Source organism: Babylonia areolata, chromosome 24 (assembly GCF_041734735.1).
Source record: "Babylonia areolata isolate BAREFJ2019XMU chromosome 24, ASM4173473v1, whole genome shotgun sequence".
NCBI classification, from domain to species: Eukaryota; Metazoa; Mollusca; class Gastropoda; order Neogastropoda; family Buccinidae; genus Babylonia; species Babylonia areolata.
The window spans coordinates 38193585-38199899 of record NC_134899.1 but is presented as its reverse complement, the minus strand read 5'-3'; the positions used below and the strand labels follow the sequence as shown (position 1 = coordinate 38199899).

At 43.4% G+C, this 6315-nt stretch overlaps 1 protein-coding gene across 1 annotated transcript in view; it reads right to left on the bottom strand.

Moving 5' to 3' along the window:
* The window catches only part of LOC143298632 (protein dachsous-like), a 178766-nt gene extending 176433 nt beyond the window's left edge, over positions 1 to 2333 (bottom strand). Inside the window, exon 1 of the mRNA XM_076611511.1 lies at positions 1764 to 2333. The gene's annotated coding sequence lies outside the window, so the exon portion shown is untranslated. The remainder of the gene's footprint in view (positions 1 to 1763) is intronic.
* Positions 2334 to 6315: the final 3982 nt, after the last annotated feature.

Genomic DNA, 6315 nt, shown 5'->3' with positions numbered 1-6315 from the left:
GGTAGTGACAGTACTGGGTAGTAGGTACAGGTTTGATATATATATATATATATATATATATATATATATATATATATATATATATATATCAGTAACGACATTAGCAACAGTGCGCATTGTCAGGAATAGTTTAGTGCTTACAGAAAAATAACACTAGCAGCAAGAGAAGCTGCATCGAGTGGGAGTTAATGATAATGGTAGCAAACCGTCGCCGCTACGGCTACCTAAGCTGCTGTCACTGTTTTCGGCAGAACTGGTAAAGATATAGACGGATAAAAAAAACAAGATAAAATAAAATAAGAAGAAAAAAAAGTATGATCGCCAGTAGAGAACTTTCCGTTACCGCTACAGCGAACAAACAAAAAAGAAAAATGATATTTATGGACTCAGGAGTAATTCACTTCACATAAAGAAAATACACCACAATCAGATGCGTGAGGTAATTCGTACGAGGGCCGTGAGTGACATGTCATTCTGCCGGTGTTGCTATAAGGTAAGTGCTGTGTGTATGTAGACTGGAACGGTTAATGCAGAAATAGACTAGAACAGAACAGAATAGAATATGTCTTTATTACCAAGAAATGACGAAACTTTAAGAGAAAATATAACCTTTGATAGAACTGAGAGGGAGAAAAAATCAGACGGACATAGCTGCAGACAAACTTACTGAACATAACCAGTGTGGTGAGATTCAAATTATAAGCGGATAGAAGCACACATGATTAAAAAAAAAATCAAAACAAATAAATTAGGGAAGAAAGGCCGGGAAGAAAATAAACAGCCCCCCCCCCCCACCCCCCCCCCCCGTCCCTCACAAAAACTATCAAGGATGAGATTCCGATAATTTATAAGCCCCTGCCCCCTCTTCCTTATCATCATTTTTTTTCTTCCTCAAGTTCTTGGAAAATGGCCTGTGGCTGATGGCACTATAAGCCATTGTCCACCCTCCTCTATCTCTATCCCCACGCGTCAATTTTCATTTCCCGATTACCTTGACCGGTGAATGAGTGGTGTTAATGAAATAGCAGCCACTGGGTGATTCCACCTCCCTCACCCCCTTCACCTAAACCTAATAGGACACCAGCGTCGCTGAATGGATGGCGGTTGGGGTGACATATTTAACCTCAAGATATTTATTCAGTGGACGAACTGAGAGCACCGACAACATTAATGAGAGAAAAGGACCGAGATAGAGGAGAGGAGAGGAGAGGGATACAGACGGAAGCTAAGTCAGTATGGGGGTAGAGAGAACGAAAGTGAGAGACGGATAGAAAGAGGGAAGAAAAGAAGAGAAAGTGGGAGGTGTAGGGAGAGCGAGAAACAGAACACCATTGACCTGTGTTACAACATCAGAGTAGAACACACACACACACACACAGATAGATAGATAGATAGAGAGAGAGAGAGAGAGAGAGAGAGAGAGAGAGAGAGAGAGGTTGGGATGAGGATGTAGGGATGGGGGGCGGAAGGAGAAGAGTTGAAGGGATGGAGGACATTCACTGCCCGGCCCTGCATCTGTCTTGGTGTACATGAGTGCACGTGCCTGCCATATATGGATCCCACCACACATGTGTTAAAGTACATTTAAAAAAAATATACATCAATAATAATGAATGAAGGCATGGAGAATAGAGGGGTCGCACGCGAGTCTTACATGTTAAGTCGGGTTATGACCCGGCGTCACAAGATCTACCACCCCCCCACGTTTAAATATCACATGCAATAATATCTCCCACCCCTCCCACTGAAGACACATACCATACCTCCTGAGATTCAGATCTGACTTCACGGGTATCCGTTAAGAGGTATGCCGCACGGGTTACCCGACACGATTTATTTTATTTCACACGACCTGTGATGACACCTGCCCTGGTGCAACGGGCACTCTTGCTCACGGACAGCCACGCAGGTGAGAGAGATTAAAACTTGGAGAAGGAAGACCCGAGCGAAGTGGATGTTGGAAGCCCACCATAGCACCACACACCACCACAATCACACTTATTTTGCCAGCAGCAACACACACACACACACGCTGGATAAAACACACACACACTCACTCACACAGCGAAGGAAGCGTGTTCTCTCGTTCAGGTAGCTATCACCAAACTGCAACTACGGTTCTTTCCGATGCATTGAAACTTCCACCACTCGTCAGTAATTCCACAAAAGCAAGTGGTAATCCATTGTTTACGTAATCCCAGTCTGCTCTGTCGTCCTGTCAAGTTGTTTTCTTTTTCCGGAGAGAACGACGATCGGACCACAGAGCTGTTCGGATCACAGAGTACAGAGCAGTGGCTTCTGCTATCCGAGTGATCCTTTCCCCCACACCACACCAACACTGTTTCACACGACCTGAGTCTTTGCCAGTCGGCTTCTGCTCGCAACGCCGCGCGCGCACGCTGTAGCGCAAGCGAGTCCCGGCAGGGTTAGTTGTTGTTTAGTTTCCGTAATATTAAAACCACACACAAATGCTTTTACACGAAATTTAAGAGGTAAAACGTATATTACATTGCTTTCCAACATACCACATTTACATACATGATAAGTTTATGGTATATTTGTTTACCTGTAAAATTATGGATCCCAATAAAAATTGTCAGGAAATAAGCGTTTCCTTTCGATGCAACCACGTGATTAGTATTGAGCCTTCTGCTACGACAGCGCGAGCGACAAAGCTCCGTCTCCCTCTGATTATTTCTGTGACAGTGAAAGAGCCGGCGAAGAAGGGGGACGGGGGAGGATTTGGAGTGGGTGAGGAGGAGGGGATTCTGGAAGAACAATTGACACGGAGAGAAGAGAAAAAAAGAAGAAAAAAGAAAGAAAAAGAAATCGTCCAGTTCCAAACCGTTCATTTGATCTTCGACCATTGTTCACGACCAGGTCTCTCTTGAACACTTGTTCCATGTGGAGATTTCACCGCTTGAAATAGACTTCTTCTGTCTCTCTGTCTCTGTCTCTGTCTCTCTCTCATCGATGTGGGTTGCGTCCCAAAAAGCCAATCACGTCGCCGAAAGCCCACTTCAGGTTCGATGGTATTGATTTTCGTCGTTTCAGAAGCGGGGCAGTTGCCGGCAAACTAATTAAAAGGAAGACTTGTGAGCTGCTGCAAAAGGGCGTGTTTTGCTGGACTGTCAATCGACAGTGCATCACCGCCCATTGTGTTCTCCGAGTAGGGTGTGTGGTGGAAGAAATGTCGATGAACTGAATAGGAAATGCCTATTGAGATGAGGTTAGTTCAGTTGGCGATCGACTGATGACTGACTTGCTCGTGGGAATGAATGAATGTAGTTGATGAGATTGCATGCTTGTGTTACGTAAATTTTGATTGGTCACCGTAGTGCATATGTTTGTCACATCGTATATTTTTTTAAATTTAGTTAGTTAGTTTTCTGTTTCAACTGTGAATACTTAATGCTTGTTTATTTAACAATTTTCATTTTAGCACTTGGGTTGGATTTTTTTTGTTTTTTGTTTTTTGTTTGTTTGTTTGTTGTTGACTTTTGTAAAATTATTTCCAGAGTGCGCGTGTGTTTTTTTTCTATTCCCACTACTGTAATAGCTATACTATCGGTTATCGCTGCTATACCTTACATTTAACATCATCATCATTAACTTTAGCATCATTCTAGTAGTAGTAGTAGTAGTAGTAGTAGTAATAGTGGTGGTGGTGGTGGTGGTGGTGGTAGGAAAACTAGAAGAAGTAGTAATATTGTTTTATTATTCAGTACTCTCTCTCTCTCTCTCTCTCTCTCTCTCTCTCTCTCTCTCTCTCTCTCTCTCTCTCTCTCTCTCTTTCTCTCTATCTCTCATCAGAAAACAGTCTGTCAATCTGTAAGTTATGGATTTCATCTCACAGGAACACTTTCTTTCAAAAGATAATTTCTTCGGGATCATTTTTCTTTGTTTTTCTTTTTCTTTTCTCTTGCTTTCGAGAGAGAGAGAGAGAGAGAGAGAGAGAATGCATGAGTGATTTACAATTTTCACATAGTAAAAAAAATAATACATTTATAATAATAATGATGATAATAATAATAATCTAAAAGTGACAAATTAGCTTTAAACTATTTGTGGAAATTTATATCAAGATAACTGTTTAGGAATTAGCAATTAGGATTAGCAAATACATGGGAGAAAGCAGGAACTATTCGCACGAACTCGGTTTTGTTGTTTATGTGTGTTTGTTTCTTCCTTTCTTTCTTTCTTTCTTTTTTTATGTTTTTGTTTTGTTTTTGTTTTGTATTGTTTTGTTTTTGTTTACAAAATCTTTTTTAAAGGCAAAAGGAAAGAGGCACCCCCCCCCTTTTTTTTTGTTTTTGGTTTTTGGTTTTACTGTAAGAACTTTCTTTCTTTTTTTCCATTCTTTCTTTCTTCCTTCCTTTCTTTCCTCATTGTTTTATTTTATTTTATTTTATTTTATTTTGTTTGTTTGTTTGTTTCTTTCCTCCTTCCTTTCCTTCGTTCTTTCTGTAGTCTCCGCGTTACAGCCTTCTTTTGTTGTTGAAATTTTAAACAGACGAAGAATGCAGGTAAGAATCACATATACTTCCCTTCCTTTCTTCAAGACAGTTCCACTGAATTAGTCAAACGTTTTGTTGTTGCGTTGTTGTTGTTGTTGCTTTGATTTGGGATCCCCCCCCCCCCTTCTTCTTCTTCTTATCATCATCATTATTATTATTATTATTAATAATATTGTTATTACTGTTATTATTATTAGTAGTAGTAGTAGTAGTAGTAATATTGTTATCATCATCATCATCATCATCATTATTATTATCATTATCATTATTATTATCATGAACAGCATCTTCCTTATTATCTACTTCGCATTCTCAGGTAGGATGACAAAATAATTATATACCTACTCGCAGATCGCTCCCTCAGAAGCTTACATGCTAGCTCGGTAATTCTGTCTCCAAAACGTGTTTTTCTTTCATGGAGTGAACACACACACACACACACACACACACACACACACACACACACACCACTGTTGTTGCTTAATTGTGTTTCAGTCCTGGCTTACTGAACTGAATTCTCGAGCAGCCCCACCCACCCACCCCAAACTCCTCACCCCACCTCCCCCCACCACCCCCCACCTCCCGCCCCGACTTGCCTTACCTCAGCGGTGTGGCCATACAAGGTGTGTGTGTGTGTGTGTGTGTGTGTGTGTGTGTGCAGTCTGGTGACTGGGAGTTGTCCGGAGGGGGAGAGGTTGGGGTGGGGGGTGGGGTCTGATGGGAAACACGGGTCCTCAGGGTCGGTGCTTTGTGTGTTGAACGTGCCCCGCTATTAAAGGGTCCTCCCCCGGTGTTGACTCGACCCAGTGCCACCCCCCTCCTCCAACTTCGACACCCTCAATCCCCTTCCTCTCCTTAAACCGACTTCGCTACCAGCTTTCACAGGATACACATCAACTCCACTCCACACCCCCTTCCGCACACGCACACACGCATTCACACACACACACACACACACACACACACACGCACGCACGCACGTACGCACACACCACGCATACACACACGTACACACATACACACGCACACACACATACACACACACACACGCAAACACACACGCACGCACGCACACACGCAAACACACACGCACGCACGCACACACGCACACACACACACTAAAGTCAGAGACTCCCGGAGACAGGCACAGGAGCACTTCAGACGCGGAGAGACTGCTGACACGCGCACACACCCACGAACAGACATGCACACAGCCAAACAGACTGACATACATGCACCACGCTCTGGGTCTCTGGGTCAGTGTGTGTGTGTGTGTGTGTGTGTGTGTGTGTGTGTGTGTTTCCCAATAGGTCGGTCGGTCGGTCTCTCTATCTCTCTGTGACTTGTCTGTCTGTCTGTATGATCTGTCTGTCTCTCTCTCTCTCTCTCTCTCTCTCTCTCTCTCTCTCTCGCTCGCTCGCTCGCTATCAGTTCATTCTGTGTGTGCATATGTACGCGCATGCTGTGTGTTTGTGTTAGCGTATATATATATATATATATATATATATATATATATATATATATACGAGTGAATGAATGCGAGTATGCATGCGCTCGTGCGCGCGTATCTCTCTGTGTGTGTGTGTGTGTGTGTGTGTGTGTGTGTTTGTCTCTGCGTCAGTGTTCCGTGTGCATGAGAACAGTGGCCCAGTGCAGAGGGTGCCCGAGTTTGACACAAGGGATACCGGGTTCGACTCGTTCAAGTGTTGACATTGTTTTCTTTCCCCCTCGCTCCCCCCTCCCCTCTTCCTCCCCCCCTCCCCCCTTCCCCCTCTCCCTCCCCGCCCCCTGTACCTTG